General features: G+C 37.6%; 1 protein-coding gene across 4 annotated transcripts in view; it reads right to left on the bottom strand.

The window, feature by feature from the left end:
* NTNG1 (netrin G1) overlaps nucleotides 1-22662 on the bottom strand; it is a 318789-nt gene that overhangs the window by 162070 nt on the left and 134057 nt on the right. The window lies entirely within an intron of this gene.

The raw sequence follows: 22662 nt of genomic DNA, 5'->3' as shown, positions 1-22662 counted from the left end.
CGGAGTGCAAAGAAATGTAGTACAAAAAGAAAGAAGAGTTAAGTGTGAAACTAAGTTGCTAGTACCTACCTTGTAATTTTGAAAACAAAGGATATCTTCTCAATGCAAAAGACTTATTGGCTAGATCTTTTCAGTGAGTAGCCAAGATGCTTTACAACAAGAATTATTGGATGAATGTCTCCTTTGTTGCTCACCTTCTAATTTCATTAATCTGCTGTGGTTAACGCTCACTAACAGGAACCAATATAAGGATTGATTTTAAGCAATTTCAAATCTTCCTCAATATTAGTTCAGGACCATATCAGCAGAAAATTTACTTGTCCTGAATGGATTGCACTGGTCTACTCAAGTGAGTTCAGAGCTGGGAAGTCAGAAGATATTGAATTTTAAATATTAGATTATTTTATATTGGACTTTGGATCTAATATTAGATATTAAACTGTAAAATCACATTGTCCTTATTGCTAGCCTTCTTTTTTATCTTGCTGCAGGATCAGGATTGTTTTAGTACAGTATTTGATAGCTCATGAGCCTACAGGGTAAGGGAAAATATTTACACTATTTGATGACTGGTAGACCGCTTAAGCTTTAAAATAAATGTTGCCAAACTTCGAATGCACTAATTTAGTAATATCTGATGGTCAAATCATATTTTAGTATCGTAGCAAAAGAAATATCTAACAAAATGAAACAAATATCAAGCTAACTTAAAGAGGTAATCAATGTGTTTGTGAGTCATTTGTAGCGTTGCTCTCAAAAAGAAGCATTCTCTATCTGTAGAGTCTGGTATACTGACACTATAAAAAAAAAGGTAGTAAACAAAAACAAATCAAGAAGAAAATTATGAGGATCCAAACTTTGAGACCAAAATGGGTCAACACTATTTCTCAACTATACTATTATGACATATATTAAGACTAATCAGTATACAATTAACACTTAAAACTGGGACACCTGGGTGGCTCAGTCAGTTAAGCGTCCAACTTTGGCTCAGGTCATGGTCTCACAGTTCCTGAGTTCAAGCTCCTGTGTTGGGCTCTGTGCTGACAGCTCAGAGCCCGGAGCCTGCGTCCAATTCTGTGTGTCTCTATCTCTCTCTCTGTTCACTCTCCATCTCTCTCTCTTTCTCAAAAACAAGTAAACATTAAAAATTTTAAATAAATAGAAATACTTAAAACTATTGAAAGCAGAAACAAAGCATGCAATTTCAGATCCTCAAATGGAAATAAATATCTGATTTTTATTGGACCTGCAAAAACAGCCCAAGTTCTTTCAGAAAAATACCCAATGCAATTGTTTAAAACAACAACAATAGTAAAAGTTAATATTTATTGTGGACCTATTATGTGCCAGGACTGTTCCAAGTATTCTATTTCAAATACTCTACATGTATTAAATCATTGGTCTCTAAACAAACCTGTGAGGAATATACTGTTGGCCTAACTTTGTTGATGAGGAAACTGGGACTTAATTGCCCTGCCAAGGTTGCATAGCTAGTAGTGAAGAATGTGGATAGATCAAATCTAAGTTGTTGTTGTTGGTGGTGGTTTTTTGTTTTTGTTTTTTTGTTTTTTTTTAATGACCAAAATACTGGTATACTACGGTAGTTCCTGAACAGAAGCTAACTTACATTTTACTTTGAATTCCTGATACTCCGATCCCCTGTATAGCAAGGGTTTAAAATATTTTTCTTGAAATGGTCAGGTGCCAGGCAGGTTAGCAATCACCTGGTTATCATCACTGAAGTACAAAGTGGGCACTGAGTCTTAGGAACAAGAAGGTTATCAGAATAGCTGTCCCTATGCATGATCAAGACTAAGCAGGAAGCATGACTCGATGGTGGGTCCCAAATTGTGGAGTCAATCTATTTTAAATCCCTTTAACCAGTACCAAGGTGCATCCTAGAAACTGGAGTGAAGCTAGGCTGGCAAGTTTTGCCAAAAGCCAAGATAGACTGGTTGCATGGATGAGACGGAAGCTGAAGCTACGATTCAAGCAGGGCTTTATTCTAAAGAATATTAGGTTCTGGGCACAAAGGGGAAAGCTGGTCCTAGAAAAGAAGGAGACAATCAGTGAGATGAAAGGAATACAAAGAGGTTAGGAATTGGTAAGCAGGGTCTTTTTAGATTTATACGGGCACCCCACGGAAAGAACAGGCAAAGAGCAAGCAAAGATGATCTTCAGGAAACCTGAGTAGAAGGGGGTTCCCGAAGGAATCTTGGAGGCATAATAGCCCTGTAGTTGCTCTCCCTTGGAAGGACTCACAAAGGGTCCTCTGTATCAAAGATGAGAAATCACGTGGCAAGGAAATCTATCTAATTTTATCCTCGCATTTCCCAAACTTACTTGACAATTAAACCATTTCTCATACTTATTATAATGACATGAAGCTGATGTTGCATAGAATAGACTCAGGGAAACGCTGAAATGGACACCATTAAGAAGAGGGCATCAAGTACCCATTAAGGGAGTCAAAGAAAATACTGAACATCTACTTGTGTTATCCTGTCCTTTAAAATTTCTTGTTTTGATATGTTCATAATGCGCAAAATGTATTCCATTTTTATATAAGTGAGCATATGTATACTAAGGGCACATGGCCCCAACTCCACATCAAGTGGGTTTAGACACAAGCAGGAGATGGATAAGACCACTTTTCTGGTGAACATTCCTTACCAAAATGCAACCCTAGTCTATACAGATAGGGAGACTGATCTTTATTCTTACTCTACTTCTACTGCTTTTGGTGTTTGACCAGGATGAATTCCAGCCCCCCAGAGTACCACCATCAGCCTCTGAAAGCTGCTGGTAATAAGGAGCAATATCAACTTAAACAATGCTTTCAGATATGAGAATTTTTGTTCCATCAGAGTAAATTTGAAAATAAATCTAAACATTACATGGCATTTTATTGTTATTTCACTTTTTAAAGAAAAGAAATAAACCAATAATAGGTCTTCTAAATAGATACCAAGGTTACTTCTTTTCTTTCTAATACCTACTTAGGGTCTAATAAAGGGTTTTAATTAGCAAAAAGCCCCTTTTGTAAAAAAAATATATATATACTTATCTCAAAAAGCCCCCAGCTTTTAAGTAGAAAAAATGAAAAAGAAAAGGAAATCCATTCAGTTACTGTAGTTATTTGGATTTACCAAAATCCTTTTTCCTCCAAAGCCTTCAAAATTCCCTTTACTAAGTTTGCTGAGGTGCATTTTATTTTTTAGAATTTTTAATGTCTATTGATTTTTGAGAGAGAGAGAGAGAGAGGGTGTGAGCAGGAAGGGGCAGAGAGAGATGGAGACACAGAATCTGGAAGCAGGCTCTGGGCTCTGAGCTGTCAGCACAGAGGCTGACACAGGGCTTGAACTCATGAACAGTGAGATTATGACCTGAGCCAAAGTCAGATGCTTAACCGACTGAGCCACCCAGGTGCCCCTGCTGATATGCATTTTAAAAATATAATCTGGATTCTCAAGAATATTATTAACCTTTAAATATCCAATTGTAGTAGTTACTAAATCTCAACATTGTAATGTTGAGCTGACTTAAGGGTACCAACAAAATGTGAAAGTAGAATATAATCTGTTAACTTTAGAGATACAAATATAACTTCCAAATTTAGAAAGGAGAGGTGGAGCATTTGCTTGCCCTGGATCCCTTTAAAAAAAAACTACCAGTATAATTCTGAACATCACAAAACAGATGTAACCACTGCTTCTAACTTAAAAAAAAAAATTAGGAGTTTATGATTTGTCATAGTTTATGTTTTCAAGTACACGGCTGTCTGAATTATAACCATCATTTAGGTGTGAGGTCACAGATCCAAAATCCATAGGGGCCAGGCAGGCAGAGTCAACCCCTGATGTGCCCTGGGCGCGAAACGAATTAAGTGTTGGCGTCTCAGTGGACTGGGGAACTGGAGCAATTGATACGTCCATCGGATGGATTGTTGCCATTTAAGAATTCAGATCCGGTTCCGCCCCAAATCCAGACTCTAGGGCATTTCTTAGTATTTAAACCCGACACACCTTTTAAAGAAAACACTGTATGTGACAGACCCAGCACTTATATAGACAGAACTGAAACGCAAGCCCCCAGCGTGTAACCTTTGCCGTAGCAACGTGCTTCCCTTTGGCAATCGGTAATTGTATCTAATTATCTTTGGAAAACCAAAGACCATTGGCTTCAGATGCACCTATGTTTAACTCTGCATTCTTATTTTGCCACATATTAGTTCCAGAACTTGGAATAAGTTACCTGTCTTCTCCAAGGCTTCATTTCTTCAGCTGTTGCACAGGAAATTGGTAATGAAGCCCCATTGTGGTGATTAAATAATAACAGTCTGACTCTCCTTTAAAACTGACTATATTCCAGTTTTTGTCAGCATTCAAGAGTCTCTCATGGTTTGCCTCTCTCCCTTTCCCCCAGCATTTCCCCCCTTCTTCTCCCCCTTGGTCCTCTGTTAAGTTCCTCCTAATCCTCCTATACGTGAAAAACTGAGTGAGAACTGATGGATGTAGGGGGGAAGGGGGATGGACAGAGAGGAGGGCACTCGTGGGGATGAGCACTGGGTGTTATGTGGAAACTAATTTGACAATAAACTATTTGTAAACAAACAAACAAACAAAAAACCTGACTATATTCCTTTTCTTTTCTTTGTTGCCAGTGTTGGCAATAATGGGAAATGTGTGTGTGTGTGTGTGTGTGTGTGTGTGTGTGTGTGTGTGTGAAGGATCTGCATATCCAAGGTGTTGTTTTTTGTTGTCGTTGAGGACATACAAAGTAAAGAGAATGTAGAATAGGTTTGGACTATATTCTATCACTAACTTATTACATGCTTCTTGCTAAGATACTTAAGTCTTCTGGGCTTCAGTTCCTTATCTGTACAAGTGTGAAATAAGCACCTCATCCTAAAGTCATCCAGAGGCAGTGACAGAGTGATGATGGCTTTTGCCAGTGGAGTCAGACTGACTGGATTTGAATCTTGGTTCTACTTCTTAAGAGCTATGAGATATGTATCAGGTTACTTATCTTCCCTGTTTTCTGTTTCCCCTTCCATAAAGTGAAGATAATAAGAACAGCTTACTTTTAAGAAATACGTAAGATATGTAATGCCTTTCAAATAGTGCCCAGAACATAGCAAAGGCTTAATAAATAATAGTTATTTCTATTGTGCACAGAATCTAAGAAATGCTACTGTATATATCGCTAAAGAAGAAAAAAATCACTTCAAGTTAAATTGTGACACATGCTTTCTTAGTAGATTTTTTATTTTACACTTAGTGAAAATGGTTTTTAGGCCCTTTTTGCATCACATGCTACACTTATGCATATATGAAGAGAAAATCACAAATTTAATTGTTTAGATTGACTTTGCTGAATCAGTGATTCTCTACCCAATATCATCTTCTGATTAATGAAGAGCATTAGGAATGCATTATCTCCTCTCCCTCTCTTCCTGCTCCTTCTTCTTCTTCTGATTTGTAAAGATGCTTCATTTAAAAATATTTCCCAGATGCATATTAGTAGAGAGAACCGTATAATGATGAACCTTATAAACCCATAACCCAAGGCAACACTCAACAAAGTGCTTTTACCATCTGTGGCTTTTTTTCCCAAGTCACTAACATCTATTTTGCAACTTCTGATGCTTACATTTTCTTGATCTTTCTAGAAGATGCAAATAGAAGCTTTGTAGGCAAGAATCGGGAGTCATATTCCTTCTTCCTATTGCCCTCAAGTGGTTTGTTTTTTGAAACATCAAGGGGCTGCCCTTATTCACTCGTGTCAACAGGAATCCCAGCCAAGTTTGTGCAAGGGCGGGAAATGACAACTATGTCACCACTGCCACCTGTCATACAGCAATTGTAGTACATCATTGATTAGAAGATGCATCCTGACTTCAGCGATGTTAAAAATGGCGAGGCATGGTGGGGAGGAGTGCAACTTAGGCTTGATGCAGTAGAATCTTATCATAAAATACGACCCAGAGGACATAAGACCCTTTTCTTGATTTCTCTTCAGTGACTTTAACTGTTTGTTAACAACTTTGGAAAAACACGTTCTTGGGTAACGTATTCTCTGCTATATTACACATCTGAGGATATCTTTTTATATGAACAACTCATGATTCCTCTGCAGGAAATGCTAGAATTAATCTAAACTGCAGATGAGGCCCATGAAGAAAGGTAATGATAACTCCTGTAGAAGAAATCGAGCTTTCCTGCTCTGAAACTTATGGAATTCATCATCACCTTCTTCTAGAATTTAGAATTTATAACAAGAAACAGTTTGTGTCATTACCCTGATTACTAAGTTACCTGGGCCATGATAAACTCTTTCAGCTCCTATTTTTGGATCCCCTGTTTTCCCCAGAATTCTAAAATACATGCTATTACATCTTTAATGATTAATTTTGATCCATTTGTTGAGTCCATAAGTTTTATCATCATGACTGACCTCTCTGCCCATTATATTCTGCCTCATCTTTTAAACCCATGATTTCATTTTCTCAGTATTCTGGGTATGGCTGATTTGATTATCTGCAATGTCAGGTCTGCTTTTTACTACTTTCAAATAAGATTTTTATTTCAGTTATTGTCATTTTCATTATGTAGCTTGCTCTTCTTACCCAGGCCTGCTTTTCCTCAATAGAGACAATGTCCTCTTTTATTTCATTAGGAATAAAAAGGAGGTAATTTCTAAAACCATGTCTTCTATTTCATGAGATAGATCAGATTTATTTCGGAACCTCTATAACGTGGCTCTGTCTGTGAGGCAGACTCGCCGCTCTGGTTCACCTCTGAGATGGATGTGTGGATATTTCCATCATGAAAGTTAAGGTTTTCTCTGGATGTCTTGAATAGCATTGTTGTTTCACAAAGAGATAGATATGATCCTGCCATCTTAAATCTCAACCAGTGGTTCTTAAATATGAAAGCACATGAGATTCACCTCAAGAGCTTTCTAAGAATGCAGAGTCCAGGGCTTTCTTCCCAGTGGTCTTGATTCAGCATAACTGAAGTGGGGTGCCAGGAGCTGGTGTTTGTTAAATAGTTAATATGAGATTTTCAAACATACGCTAACATAGAATAGTATAGTGAGGCACCCTGTTCCCATGATCCAACTGCAACAATCATCGATAGTTTACTCATCTTGTGTCTTCTATCACAGGCCTCCTTACTTTTCTTTTTCTGTTCTTGTTTTGTTAGTTTTTGCTGCGCTAATTTAGAACATGTCACAGACATCAGTTATTTCACTTTTAAATCTGTAGAATGTATCCTGAAAGGATAAGAACTTAAAAAAAAAAAAAAAACCACATAACTGCAATGACATTATTTCAGTGAAAATCACAATAATTCTCACATTGTATGATTGCATTTGAATTTCCTCCTGTGATTAAAAAATGTCTTCCACGGTTTGTTTGTTGCATCAGATCTCAACACTAGGCAGAGATTGCATTTGGTTTTGTCTCTCATATTGGAGCAGCTACTATTCCTAAAACTTGTCCTCTAGAGACTGGATAAGATGCTGGCATTGGAGCCTTCCAGAAATGAAATGGTTTGGTTCACAACACAAGAAGATCAGGAAGACAAGGTTTGTCTTCCAGCCCTGATGAAAATGGACATAGAGAGATCAATTTAAGATGTGAGGCAAGAAACGCCTTCCAGGGGTGCTCAGAGAAGGAACTAGCAGTTCAGAATGGGCTGTAGCACAAAGGATACTCACTATTCATCCCTCATGCAATTAAATGATACAGTATATACAATGTGCTTAGGGTAACCCAGCATATGGTAAGCTCTCAATAAACACTAGCTGTTGTTATAATTACTCAGTGGGACACAAAAAATAAAGTTTAGAGTCACTGGTCAGTGACTGAAACAAAAAAAAACTGATTAGCATTTAAAAGTCCTTTGTGATTTAATACAGAGTTTAATGGCAGGTGGCAGAAGGTAAGTGCAGGACAGGCAGCTGAATGGAGAAGTGGGTGACTGGGTCTATGGCAAAAGCAAGGCAGGGCCAGGAAGGGCAACAAGGGAAATGAATAGAATTCTTTATGGTGTCCACACCTGTCCCATTGGTATTTCAAGTACAACAGAGACACAACTTAATTCTCATTAGTTTTTGCATATGCTGCTGAAGCATCTTTACTTAGTGTCTCACAGGTAGTTTAAGGGGAGTGAGGAAGGTGGAATGCCACAATTAATACACAATACTCTGTCTTTTCCAGGCAGTGTGCTGGGGTAAATGATGGGGAAAGAAATGAAATTCTTCCTCTCAAGGAGCTCATGGCCCAATGGCAGAGAGGTAAGTGAGAATTTATAAAATAATGAGTCTTTATGAAACAATGTGATAAATCTAATGCAGAAGGGAGTGCATAGGTCTGTGGAGACAGAAAATAGGGCATGCTTAGCTTGGCCTGGGAGCAAGGGGAGTTTAGGGAGGGTGACCATATATTATGTTATCTAATGCCTTGTGAGTGAAAGGTGATGCTAATATTAATCACAGGGAGACAGCAGCTGTAGACTAAGACTATCCAGAATGGATGGTCATATAGATTAGGCCAAAGAAATCTTTATAAGTCAGGTGATCTACGAGCTCTGATGGGAAAGAACAGAGTCACGAGGGAAGAGTATTTTCCAAGTGCAGGAAGAATGGATATCACGACAGAGAGGTGTGAGAAACCTAAGATGGTTATGAGTTCAAGACATAGCTTAGAAGTGGAATAGTGCAGTATGAAGGATGTAGGATGGGCAACGATGAAAGAAGAATCTAGAGTGAGGGCCAGGCCATCAGAGAACAAAGTCAACTTAAGCAGACAAGACTGAATTTTATCTTTAAAGTTATTGGGCATCATTAAAGGGAAAATGCCACAGTTAAATTTGCATGGAAAGATAACAGTAAATAAATTTTACTAAAGTTTCTGCCTCTCACATACATTTCTAAATTTGATGTTTCAACAACCTGACAATATGCGTATGGTTATCCCTATTTCACCACTCATACACAATGAGTTGAATAATTTGCCCGCAAGGGATGGAACTGGCAAATCTAGTTGTATCTCATCTCAATATAAGTGTGTGTACCTCAAAATCTAATCTACACTCAACTGTGACTGCAGGTTTGAGAGCACTGTACTGAGGAGCCAGGGGAGCCCAATGAAGCATCTGCTGAAATCCAGGAAGGAATCGTGACAGGCACTACATGTGGAAGAGGGAGGAGAGTGATCGAGGAAAAAACAGGCATGTCATATAAAAAGAAATAAAAATCACAGGACTTGGTTTGTTGAGTGAGTAGTAGGGGCAATAAGTGGATTCGAAGAGTCTAGATTTCTAGTCTATATGTCTGAGTAAATAGTGATACCATTCACCAAGATGGCAGAAGTTTTATGAAAATTCAATGGGTTTTCTTTTAGAATCTTGGTATAGGATTATTGGGTTGTACTTAGTAATTGGATATATGAAGCTGGTGTTCACCATTGAATTAATAGTCAAATCCATGGAAACAGATTATACAAAATGGAAAGATAAGAAGATTGAAAATGAAACTTGGGTAATACCACCATTGAGAAGATGAGCTGAAGTAGATAAGAATATAAAAGTTAGAGGGGTGCCTGGGTGGCTCAGTCGGTTGAGCATCCAACCTCAGCTCAGGTCATGATCTCGCCATTCAGAGTTCGAGCCCTACATCGGGCTCTGAGCAGACAGCTCAGAGAGCCGGGAGCCTGTTTCGGATTCTGTGTCTCCCTCTATCTCTGCCCCTTCCCCGCTCATGGTCTCCCCCCCCAATAAACATTAAAAAAATTATTTAAGAACATGACAGAGATAGATGTGCCAAAGGGATAAGAAGAATATAAGGGGAATGACTCAAGAGAGTAGGAACTTTTGAGAGAGCAAAAGTGGTCGATAGGGACAAATATTGCAGTAAAGTACAGTAAAGCAAAGATGTTAAAGTATCTTCTGATTAGGCAACTAGTAGTCCAATTTGGGGACCTTAACTGAATACTATATCTTTGTACTTGTTAAATCTAATACTTGCTGAAACACGTTTGAATCTCGATTCTGTCATCTCTTATACTAGCTAGATGTTTCTGCTTTGTGTCATCCATACACTTTATACATTACTATCCACTGTATATATATCATTCATAATAGTAGATACAATTCATTAAATGCCCACAATATCCCTAATTTTCCATATAAATTACCATCTAATTTACAAACAAACCTGCAAAATCCATATTCTCATCTCCATTTTAAAGATGAAGAAATGGGTGTTCTCATAGCTATAGTTCAAAGAAGAGAGGAAGAAAGCTAAGTAGGGCAGATATTCAAGCCTGTTCTCTATGTACTGACACCGCAAGCCCACTGCTCCCTTCAGGTTTCAACTGCATTAAGCCCATTTCAGATGCATCGTCATTATGGCACAGGAAAACTAGTGACAAAAAGCAAAGTTATTTAATGTTTCCATTCCATGGAAGGAAATGGATGATTTAATCTACTGTAAAAGCAAGAGGATCTGCTAATATGAAGCAAAGTACAGATGGAGATACCTATATCCACAATGAATGAACAAAAAGAATGGATCAAAAGTACAGGTAATGAAGCTTAAAATAATCACAGCTAAAGGGAGTCAGAAGAAAAGAAACAGGGTTGGGTGAGACCTACAGGAAAATCAAAGTGACACAGCTCGCTCCATTGGGCTCCTTTTTAAAAAGGCAAGAGCACAAATGATTCTTCCTGCACATCCCAACCAACTCTAATGTAATAACACAACTGCTTCCGGACACTAAAAACCGAACACAGTGCAAAATCCACAGCATGATTTTAATTAAAAAGTTATTTTCAAAGACAAACATGAATGAATTTTACAAAAAGGGCAAGTAAAAATCAGATGTGTAAGTGTTGCAAAGATTTCACTTATTGGGTGCACTTAGGTTGACGCTATTTTGGATGGAAAAACTTCTGACTCCCATGGGGTCGGCTTCATTTTATATGTTGGAACACCCTGAACTTCTGGTGAACTCAGCCCTATAGCACATTGTGTTTTAAGGTAATGTTACAAAACAGTGGATAAATGATGCCAATGAAAACGTAAGGAAAATGCTGAGGAGTTCCAAATGAACACTAAACAACCATGAACTCTCACTAATCTCTATAACTCTATGGGAAAAGCAAAAGTACCCTGCCCTCTTAAACATGAACCCATTAAACTGATGACTTTTTCAGATCACCTGCTTCATCTAATCTTCATCAACCAACCGTACATAGCAGTCAGGTCTCATTTCTTCTTAAAATTTGTCCTCTTCCTGTCTAGCAAAGGTGCCATTACTCACTTGCCAATAATAGGACTGATGTTTGGGGTTATTTGTTTAATAGCATGTGGGGTGGAGTGGAGAGAGAAGGGAGAAGACAATTTGCTCCTCTCCATTCATGCTCCAAACTGGCCCAGCCTTGGTTAGACATATGGCGACAACGGGCATGTAGCCTGCAGGCACACGCACGGCTAACTAGGGAAGTCCTTTGGGGATGCTGTCTGGGACTTTGGCCTCATTAACAGCATGCTTTAGCCCAAGGATTCTGAAATTTTGGTGTGATTTAGAATCACAGGTGGAATAGTTATTAAAAATTCAAGTCCTTGGATCCCACCTCAGTCCTACCAAATTAAAATCTCTGGAGGTGGGGCCCTGGCATTTTCCCTGTCATCGGGCTCCACAGCTGACTCAGACACACATCACAACACTGGAGAACCACTGCTTTGGCCACCAGGCTACACCTCGTCAGCCAGGACTCTTGACGACTCGCTGCGTGGCAGATGGTGCTGGCTGACAGTAACTCTGTCCTGGTGGCCCACGTCCTGGCTGCTGTCTGTCTGATTTACATTTTCTTTTCAGAACCCTTTGTCTGCTTTCTGCCATTTGGAAAGGAAACAAAGCAAAACACAAAACCTGTATACTTTAGGAATTATGAGAGGAGAAAAAATTACCAAAGAAAAAACTCACGTAATCGCAACATTCTCAGATAACCACTATTAATGCTGCAGTCAGTTATTTTCACTGTATGTTTAGACAATTACAACCATCCTTTTGTGGAATCATGTGCCTCATTAAAAAAATAATAGTTCTTATTGAGTGGTATGTGCATTGTGCTAAGTACTTTATATTCATTATTTCATTTAATGGCATCCCTGTAAGGACTGCACAAGTATATCCCCTTTAATAAATTTTTTAAAAATGAAGCATGGAGAAGTCATAGTAGATAGGGGAGATAGTAGATAGGGGGAAAGTGCTGGTTTCAACCCTTACCCACAGTCTCTCGTCTCATTCTGACATTTCATATATGTGTGTTGCAAAGATATTAAAGATGCTTTGTAAATAAGATATATAATGACCGCATACTCTTCTACTTCAGGACTCTACCATTTGCTCACCCAATGCTTAGAATCCAACTATGGATTGTAAATTGCTCTAATGCTGCAGTACCTTCATAAATTTAGCTTTATCTGTGTTTTCAATGATTTCTTTAGGAGAAACTCCTAGAAAATGAATCAATCTGTCAAAAGTATAAATATTTTAAAGACATAATTCTTGGTGCACATTACCAAGTTGCTTTTAACAGAAAGCTAGAATATTTTCTGCATACTGTTTTCATCTGCCGTGGCCAAAATGCATATGGTAGCCATTTCTCATTTTTCCTGATTGTAAATAAATCCTAGGTAACTATATTTGTACGTTTATCTTTGCCTACATTTCTGATTCTTTCTTTAATTCCATTTCTAAAAGTGGGATTGCTGGATCAATGGGTACACATATTTTAGAATCTGTTAATGCTTATGGTATTGCTAAACTCTCTGCTGACAAGATCACAATCATACTCCCACTAGCAGGGAATGTGAGTGACCATTTCTTCACAGCCTCGTGAACACAAAACAGTTTTTTCTATCTGAAGTTTTAAGAGCTGAGGAAGTATATAGAACAGCTTTTCACATGTTTATTGACCTATTGCTCTCCTCTCTCTTTTTTTTTTCTTGTAAATTTTTAAATTTATGTTCTTTGCCTTTACTTTTTAAAAAATCTGTAGGTTCAAGTCTCTTTCGTATTAATTATTTATTTGAAAGAGTTCTTTATGCTAAGGCTATTAGCTCTGTCAAATCCATTGCAAAATGTCCCCAGTTTTTCATTTGCATATTTCTTAGGAAAATTTTTGAGGTAGTCTAGTTTAAATTTTACTATGGTCATGTTCATCACTATTTTCCTTTATGGTGTCTACCTTTGGTTTTATATAGAATTTGGAAAATGTATTCTCACTGTACTAAATATAAATATTCACATATATTTTATTTATGGCATGGTTTAATCTTTAAATCATGTGGAACTTTTTTGGTGTAGAGTATAATATAAAAACTCTAATATATTTCAAGTAGTTAGTAAATTAAATCATCAATATTTCTTGAAAACTTTATTTTCTCCCTATGTGAAATATTATTCTTGTACTTATGAGAAAGATCCATACACACACATAAATATACATTGCGCATGTGTATTTACAAACACATGCACACACATGCACACACTTGTTTATATGCATATAACGCACTTAAAAATATCTTGCACATGTAATCAATATTGTAAGCACCTAATTCATTGATTCGTCCATTTGTTCATTTATTTATTCAATGCATTCATGAAATATTCTACATGTAAGCACATAATTAGATGCTTTAAACTCAATCTCATTATTATTGTATTGACAAGGAAGAGGTCTTACCATTTAATGAGAAGTTCTACTTTTCTCTAAACTCTATAGCACTGATGGTCCCTTCTGTTCATTAGGCACTTAATCATCTCAAGTACAACAGCAGGTCTTATTTACTTTTAGACTGTTTGAGTTTGGGTCCATATGAAGAAGATAAGCTGTTTGTGGAAAAAGACTGTACCTACCTTCTAAGTACCCCTTACAATGCTTCAGAAATATATACTTATGGGGCACCTGGGTGGCTCAGTCGGTTGAGCATCCAACTTCAGCTCAGGTCATGACCTTGTGGTTCATGAGTTCAAGCCCTGTGTCCAGCTCTGTGCTGAAAGCTCAGCCTGGAGCCTGCTTCAGATTCTGTGTCTCTTTCTCTCTGTGCTCCTCTCCCCCCGTCTCAAAAATAAACATTAAAACACCTTTAATTTTTTAAAAAAATATATGCTTATATGCACAGTACATTTTTGAGATGATTTATCTTTTAAATTAAAAGTTAAGTGTAAATCACTTACACTAATTTTACAAATGAAGTAGATTCAAAGGGGTTAAAAGACTTATCCAAGATCACACAGCTAATCAATGATCATATTAGGATCGGGACCCTCTTTTTTAGCTGTCACATTAGGGACCCTTCTGTCACCACATTTTTTTTTCTGGCATTTTACTTGGGTCTTCTTGATAGGCTACTTTTCTAGAAATCTTGGCATGAAGGCAATGCCAGTGGCTTGTAAGCCACAAGTGAGTGTCAAATCATGAGGAAACTCTCATGGGTTGTGAAACAATTCTGTTCTATCTTTTAATATGTGTATACATAAGCATTCTGGTTGACTAAGTTATTAGTAGCAAAGAAGAATTAAATACACAAGCTGAAAAATTAAATACATATGGCAAAGAGATAATGCTTGTGAAAGTAAATATAGAAATGTTAAGGATGGTTATATCATATGTTGAGGTCAACACTTTCTCAGTGGAAACATATTTGAAATTATAATTGTGCTTAGTGAGAAAAATGACTTCATATGAAAATATTCCTTGCTTTCCTCCTAGGATGAATGTAGAAAAATCAATTAATGCAAAAATCAATTGAATCTAAATCTATTCTTTTGAATATTACACATTATATTCAAAATTACATTATAATATATGTACTAAGGAATCTATTAATGAGAATCTGCAAAGAATATTCAACAAAAATTTTCTGAATGCTTACTCTATGCCAGGCTATATGAGGCATTCATGATATAAAAGTGAACAGGACATATTACCCTTCCTTTGTGAAATTTACAGTCTCTTAGGAAAGAACAAGAAGTGACTAGAAGTGTAGTAGGTATAAGAAAGAAAAGTTCCCAGGCTAGTACTGAGAAAAGACTCTTCTAAAGAAGTGATGTTGAAGACTGAAAAGATGAGTATGAAGAAGTTTGAGGGGTTAGAGAAGTCGGGGACAGGGAAGAACATTCTAAGTGTGGACATTTTAAGAAAAGGTAGAAGGCAAGGAGTTGTGTTATACGTAAAAAGTTGGCCAAACTTTATGAAGCTACAGAATTAACATCAATCTCTCTGTAAAATAGGATCTCGAGGAATATAAGGAGTAAAAACGGGAGGGAGGGAGGCTTTAAAAAGTGTGGTTGAGACCCGAGATTGCTTGATGACTGATCTGAAGAGGTCAATGTGAACTCACATACATGCAAAGTGATGAAGCGACTCACAGCACACATTCCTGGAAGGAGGGAGGAGAGAAACCCAGTGCAGCAGGTGCCGGGGTGGGCCTGCTCCATTGTGAAAAGGGAAATGGAATAGCCAGGAGACTCAAAGGTACCTGTTTCTAGATTTGATGGTGGAAAGTGGAAAGGGTCAGCATCTCTGCTGGCTTATGTTTTCTCAATGAAGTAGATTGTCTGATGGGAATGAAGAGAAGGAAGAGAAAGTTGGAAGAAAGCAGAAATTTTGAAATGATCATTGATGCTTAATGGGAAAGACAATGTGAGGCTTCTTGTGTGTATACCTGTATTATACAAAACTTGACTTTCACATATGAGGTCATCTGAGAAATAGGGGAGAAAAAATAATACAAAGGAAATCATTGAAACTTGATTCAAAAACACCTCAAAACAACCCAGTGCGATTGAATGTATAAACTTCTCATAAAATAAATATATCAAACCTCCTCAGAATATAAACATTTCTTGAGCTTCCACGCACTACCAAACTTCTTGAAACAATTATTTCATACCTGTTTCCAACTCATTCCTCGATCCCTTGCAAAGGCAATTGATGTTTTCAAGGATAAAGCTGACTTAAATGAAAATTCTTCAGGTTCATCTCACAGCATCTTTCCTCAGAACTTTACATCCTTGAAACTCTCTTCTTTCCTACCATCTTGAAATGTCCTAATTGACTCTTAAGATTTTTCTTTGGAGAAGTTTTAGGTTTATAATAAAATTGAGAAGGAGGTAAGGAGATGCCCCATAACTCCCCCACCGCCTCCACATGTATAGCCTCAGCCTCCTCCGTTATCGACGTCACTTACCAGAATGGCATATTTTTTACCAAGGATCACCAGAATGGTCTCCTAAATTACAGGTATGATCATGTTACTTCCATGCTCAGAATCCTCCTATGGCTTCTCTTTAGTGATAGCTATCATTTATCAAGCTCTTCCTAAGTTCCAAGAAGTTTACAAAGCTTGCCTTATCTTACCATATATTAGTAATCTGCCTCATAACCTTAGAGTATTGCCCCCAATTTTACAGGTGAGCGTACTGCAGATCATAGAGCCCAATTAATAATAAAACCAGAATTCAAGCAAAGCATTTGGTTAACTTTAATTCTCTGCTCCTAACCCTTACCCTCCTACCTGGAGAATAAAGTAAAGGTAAATTCCCTGCTTCACATTCAAGGTCTTCAAGATGTATCTCAAATATACATCTTCATCCTTTCATTCTATTTTCACTCTTTCCAACTTCATTGAGTTTAACTACATTTCTGGCAGGGATGTCAAGCACAGGAAAATTTTTGAGGTGCTAATTCTCCAAAGAACATGTAGTTATTAACCAAGGGCTATGAAACTTAAATATTCTATGCTAGATCTGATTGAAATAGCATTGATGAGCTGGTTATACTTTAGGCCTAATATTTTTAATAATGTATTATCTCTATCTTTTTTATTTGAAGGGATATTTTAAAGGATGATAAATAATTAGTACAATACTTTATGCAAAGCAATCCTATTACACACTATGCGTATTTTGTTGGGCTTCAGCTTCCACAGCTGGTAGAATTTATTCTTCCTTTTACAGATGAATACACTTATTACTCCTTTGTATCAATAAAAATTCTATGTGTGCAAGAGAAGAAGTCTCCAACATGCTCTAGAAAATCAAATGCTGTATAAAACTATACAGATTTTTAAAGTTTTTATAAATGTATAAGCATCATACTACATACATGTGAAGGATACATTGCTTAGTGTAATTTGAACACCCCAAATCTTTGTTGGCCTGAAAAGTGTATTAATATTTTGCATAAATTTGGATGATGAGATTTACATTTTTCTTGGCAAATCTCTGGAATTGGAATGAGAGATTATGGATGTCATGATGAATCACATCAATAACCAGGAATTAATATTTATCTGTAAGCTTTTTTTTTAATGTTTTATTTATTTTTGAGAGAGAGACAGCATGAGCAGGGGACGGTCAGAGAGAGAGGGAGACACAGAATCCGAAGACATGCTCCAGGCTCTGAGCTAGCTGTGAGCACAGAGCCTGACGCAGGGCTCGAACCTATAAACCGTGAAATCATGACCTGAGCCGAAGTCTGACACTTAACCGACTGAGCCACCCAGATGCTCCTTTGAAAGCTTTTTTATACAAAGAAACCAACTATCAGCAGACAAAAGATAGCATATTTACAGAGGCATTTACTCTGTTGAAATATTCACCCCAAGGAAGTGAATTTATAATTCGTTTCTGTCTTCTTATTTCCACCCATTTATTATAAAATCCTATTTGCTTCTCAAAATATGTAGCTGCAACAAATACAACACTGCTGCATAATCTGTGGGAAATCAGATATAAATTACAGAAAGACAATGAATGAGAAGCATGCAATCCTCCATGGTGTTCATTAATGGGTGCTTGTGACAAGGTACTGTCAGCTTTAGTTTGCTGATTTTTCCTTGGATGGTTCCTATTTCTTCAGCAGAAGGCACACGCTTTACTAAGTTGGCTCACCATTGGTGACAGGAGTGAAATGACTCTCTTGTCTGAACGGCCATGCTACAAAGCTTAGGGGTATAACTGAGAAACATGAATGAGGTCCTCAGGTTAGTGAGTAGGAGAAAATTGCCACACCAAATAACCTTCCTTACACCTTCAGCCATGTCTATACCATTGAGTATTTCTCATTTTTCCATGAGCATTTGGATAATTATAGAATTAGTTTGGGAGCGGTTCCTAGATGGATCCAGATATAGAAGCTGAAACATAAATAACTCCCGTGGCCTTAACATCCCTCCTGAAGGGAATTTGCAACAAACACCTTCTTAAATGACAAAGTGATTACAGGTCTCTACCTTCACAGGCTCTTCCGTGTGCTTCCTTCTTTTAGGAGGAAAAGCTGACATTTATTCTTTATTGTGAATTCTATTGCTAATTCCACTGGGTAGGGGTGAGAAGCTCCACAGATCCAGAAGAAAAAAAGAACAAAGGCAAAAACAACAAATGAAGGTTCTTTCCCTCCACTTGGGATCTCTGAAATGTACTGCTGGGATTGTCTGCAATTGTGAGTGTTATTTGTGGACTATTGATTCCACACCTGTGGATTCCATGCACAAGTCAGATTTCTAAACTAACCACAGTTTCATGGCTGATCATAAAGCGCTCATTGTTTTCGACAATTTCTGACCTGCTCCTATGCTGCCAATATGTCTGCTGCCATTTTTAATAAGCTTTAGAGCTGGTGGATTAACACTGAATGTCAAGCACCACAATTAGAATTGCTGATCGTATGCAGAAATACTATTTTCATATATTAAAAAGCTGCCTCATTCTTGCCATGGAATTCAGCACTCACTTCTGTTGTATTTGATCATTCTTACATGCCCTTTTTAGCTCTCAATAACCCGTGTGTGAATACAAGCCTTTGAAAGGGAGAGAGAAAGTTAACATAAATAAAACTGACAATCGTCAGTAGGACCTAATTTCCTTTCACTTTTCTAAAAGGCGCACGGATTCTTTAGCTATTCATTTTTCCTATGATTCATCATCAACAACCACGTAATCCAAAACCTATAAAAGAGCACATTTGAAGCTGGACCTCGACAGAGTAAAGCACACTTCCCTAGCATGAGGTGGAGTTAGGACTTCTTATATTCTCAAATTATATAGAGTATAATCCTCCAGGCAGGAGTGATGTTACTTATCCACTCTACTTCAAATTATTCTACACAGTCACAGAAAACTGTTTCTGCATTTAATCCATATTTTTTTCTACAGCATCCAGTAGTATAAACTCAACTTTGGGGAGAACTCAGTATTTCCCAACTATCTCACAAAAATTTTACGTATGTCAAATATGTTTTATATATGTAAGTGTCAATCAATGAGATACAAATTACTTATTGAGATGCCCCTATGGTTAATTTAATGACAACTGGATTTAAAGCAGAATACTATACTCCACCCTGAGGGACACCCTTCCCTGCCATTCCAAGTCACCAGACTAATCAACTTAACAATCGCTACCAATGAGTTAGATTTCTATTGGTTATTTTTTCTTCCCTTTTTAATCCATTTTTTAAATACAGTAAAGTCTTGTATATCCACTAAAGAAAATTTAGAATATGCAAAATACTGTAACAGAGAAAAAACACTCATGCTTGTGCCACCACACTTAAACGTTAACATTTTAGAGGCGTTTCTATCTTTCTCTCAAATCTTTTCTTATGCATATTTTTACAGAACTATGGGAAAGATTTAGAGATGAAACAAGCATTTCTAATTTTCTTCCGTTCAAATACCATTATTTGCATGCATATATTAAAGGCTTCTGAACAGTATCTGTAAATAAATACTTGAAGATAAATTATTGGAGGGGGGCCTGGGTGGCTCAGTCGGTTGGGCATCCGACTTTGGCTCAGGTCATGATCTCGCAGACCTTGAGTTCGAGCCCCATGTCCGTGTTGACAGCCTGGAGCCTGCTTTGGATTCTGTGTCTCCCTATCTCTCTGCCTCTCCCCTGCTCACGCTCTGTCTCTCTCTGTCTCTCTTTCTCCCTGTCTCTGTCTCTCTGTCTCAAAAACAAATAAATATTTTTTAAAAACATAAATTATTGGAGTGGGGGGGTACTCAAGCCTGTAGTTCAGAATCATAAAAATTAGGTTCTGTTCATCAAGAGTGGCCACATTTTACTCCTTGCTTTAGTTAAAACTTTCACAAACCTACTTCATTAAGTGCCCATCTTAATAGTTACTTTCTTGGTTCCTCCTTAGTATATAACAATCAATAATTAATTCACTATCTATTTACTGAGTGTCTTCTATTTGAAAGATATTATGTTAGCCACTTTGAGTAAACACTGATGTATGAAGGGGTAGCCCCTGGCCTTAAAGAGTTAATAGTAAAAAGAAAGTAGATAAGTACACTGATAAATAAAAGGAAATTACAGTAAATAAAGTAGGAGTTCAAAAGGGAGGAAGATCACATTTGGCTGCTGTAATCATGTAAGGTTGTTCTAAAGAGACATCTGAACTGAGCTTTGGAGGATGCATAAAAACTGAATCAGTAGAAAAGGAGAAGCCACATATGACAATATGAGCAAAATTAAATGTGATATTTGAGGGCATATGACTAAATAACTGAATTAACCTAGAGTGTAGGAATCAGTGGCTGAGTTAATGATGTACCTTAATCACCAGGCAGTGTTTCTTGGACCCCATCTTTTAAGCCACAGGGAGCCACTGCGGGTTCTTCAGCACAGATATGAGGATTCCCGCAGCAAATTAAGAAAGTTAATATCTTAGGAGTACGCATACTGGATTGAGAGGAGAAAGAGTAACAAGATATTTGGGTCAGATCTATTGAAATGTCCCAAGTCTGACAAGGCCAAGTCATTGGAAATGGCAAGAAAGCAACTGATCTGACTTACTCATTCCAACGCAATTGTTAAATACAAAGGAATAATGTTACCATATGATTTTGGAAAATTAAAAGTGAATAAGTGACAAACTCAAGAAGTTATTTGCTTTAACATAACTCATGTTTGGCATTCCCAATCACAGGTATTGGGCAAGGTAGTTTACAGATTAGAGATTTGCAAGGCTGGAGCAGGCTCTATGAAGTTGTCCCAAGCGTGCCCGGCACCAACAAGGCATCCTGGGAAAGAAGAACAGGTAGGTCCCAAGAGAGAACAGAGCTGTAATGCCTGAGAAAGGTCACAGAAACTCTAATCAAGTTAAACTAGTGTGTAGCCCATCCCGTCTTATGTGAACTGTGTGGCAGAAGTCTGAGGGAAGGTGATCTCTACAGAGAAGGATTACATGCTGTTCTGGGAATGGAGTGCAAAGATGGTAAGAGCCTCATTTAGAAACTAGGCCATTCCAGGATAGTCTAGAATGAAACTGAGGGACAGGACCACAAGATGACCTCTGGAATCTGGAGCTAGTGGAAACCAGTGGTAAAGTGGCACCAGACAGTGCACGAGGGTTTGGGTGGGTTTTATCCTTAGGGGAAAAAAAGTGTTCAGGATGAGAACCATGTAAATCTGAATGCCTACAGAAGGGTGCTGACCAGTGCCTGGTTATGACATAGTGTATTTTCAGGGGCTCCTACTCAATAACATTGCATTTCATCCTTTCATCCATGAGCAGAGATGGAGAGATTATTTCCAAACTCTGAGGTGACTTACAGTGGAAGACAGATATTGATATAGAACACACTACCCACCTCACTATCAAAATACACAATGGTTTGTAGATGTCAGAGTTATTAGTTAGCGTCAGCTGGCATGAAGTCTCAGGACGGGGGCTCTCAGCAAGAGATCTAGGACAGGCAAGGGTTGGCAACAAGTAGAGTTCTACAACAGTTATGGTTGTCGTCTCATTGGCAACTTCAATGATTGTTTTCTATTGAATAAATCAAAGGACTTTGTAAGGATGTGTCAGCCTGAAAAATAACAAAACTTGCACTGTGGGAACTTAGCAAAGTTCCTTTATTGCTTTATTAATGAGATAAGTAACTAATCATCCTATCTGTGAATGATCATGGTAGTTTTCAAATTTCATTCCAAGGAAAACATGTGTCAGATACATTTCTTTTAACTCCTTGTCTTCCAGGCACTGTTCTGATTTCTACCCGGCTTCTCAAAGTGGGGTCCAAAGATTGGTGCTGATCTGTAGCCGGTTACCTGTCTGTGACAAGATAAACAGCTATTGGCAAAATGTTAATCAATGTACTACTTCTTTCACTGGAAAACTTCACTGGGAAAAATCTCAGTTGACTATGGCTATGCTTAGTAACTCAACATTCTGGAACAGATTCCTTATGTTGTCATGAGTTGGGAACAAACAACTCATGGACATATAGTAATCCACAAACCACATTCTAGGTAGGTTTGATTTACACACATTATCCCATTTTGCCCAGTAAACGAATCAAACTGAATTGAGGAAAATTGGCAACACAGGGCAACACAGACTTTTATTTCCACTTCTTCAGTTCAGTGCCAACAATATGAAAATTCCACAACTCTTTAAACATTTGTTTAGTGGTTAAAGTTTCTCAATTATTTTGAAAACTCAAACACAATCATTGAGTTTCCCAAAAGATAAAAACCAAGAAATAAATGCATTTTTCTTTTGATTAGGAAGACTAGTCATAAAAACTATAATTACTTAATATAACTATATTGATTTAAG

This window comes from Hyaena hyaena, unplaced genomic scaffold (genome assembly GCF_003009895.1).
Source record: "Hyaena hyaena isolate Hyena2069 unplaced genomic scaffold, ASM300989v1 scaffold_504, whole genome shotgun sequence".
Classification (NCBI taxonomy): domain Eukaryota; kingdom Metazoa; phylum Chordata; class Mammalia; order Carnivora; family Hyaenidae; genus Hyaena; species Hyaena hyaena.
This window is presented reverse-complemented; position numbering and strand designations above follow the sequence as displayed.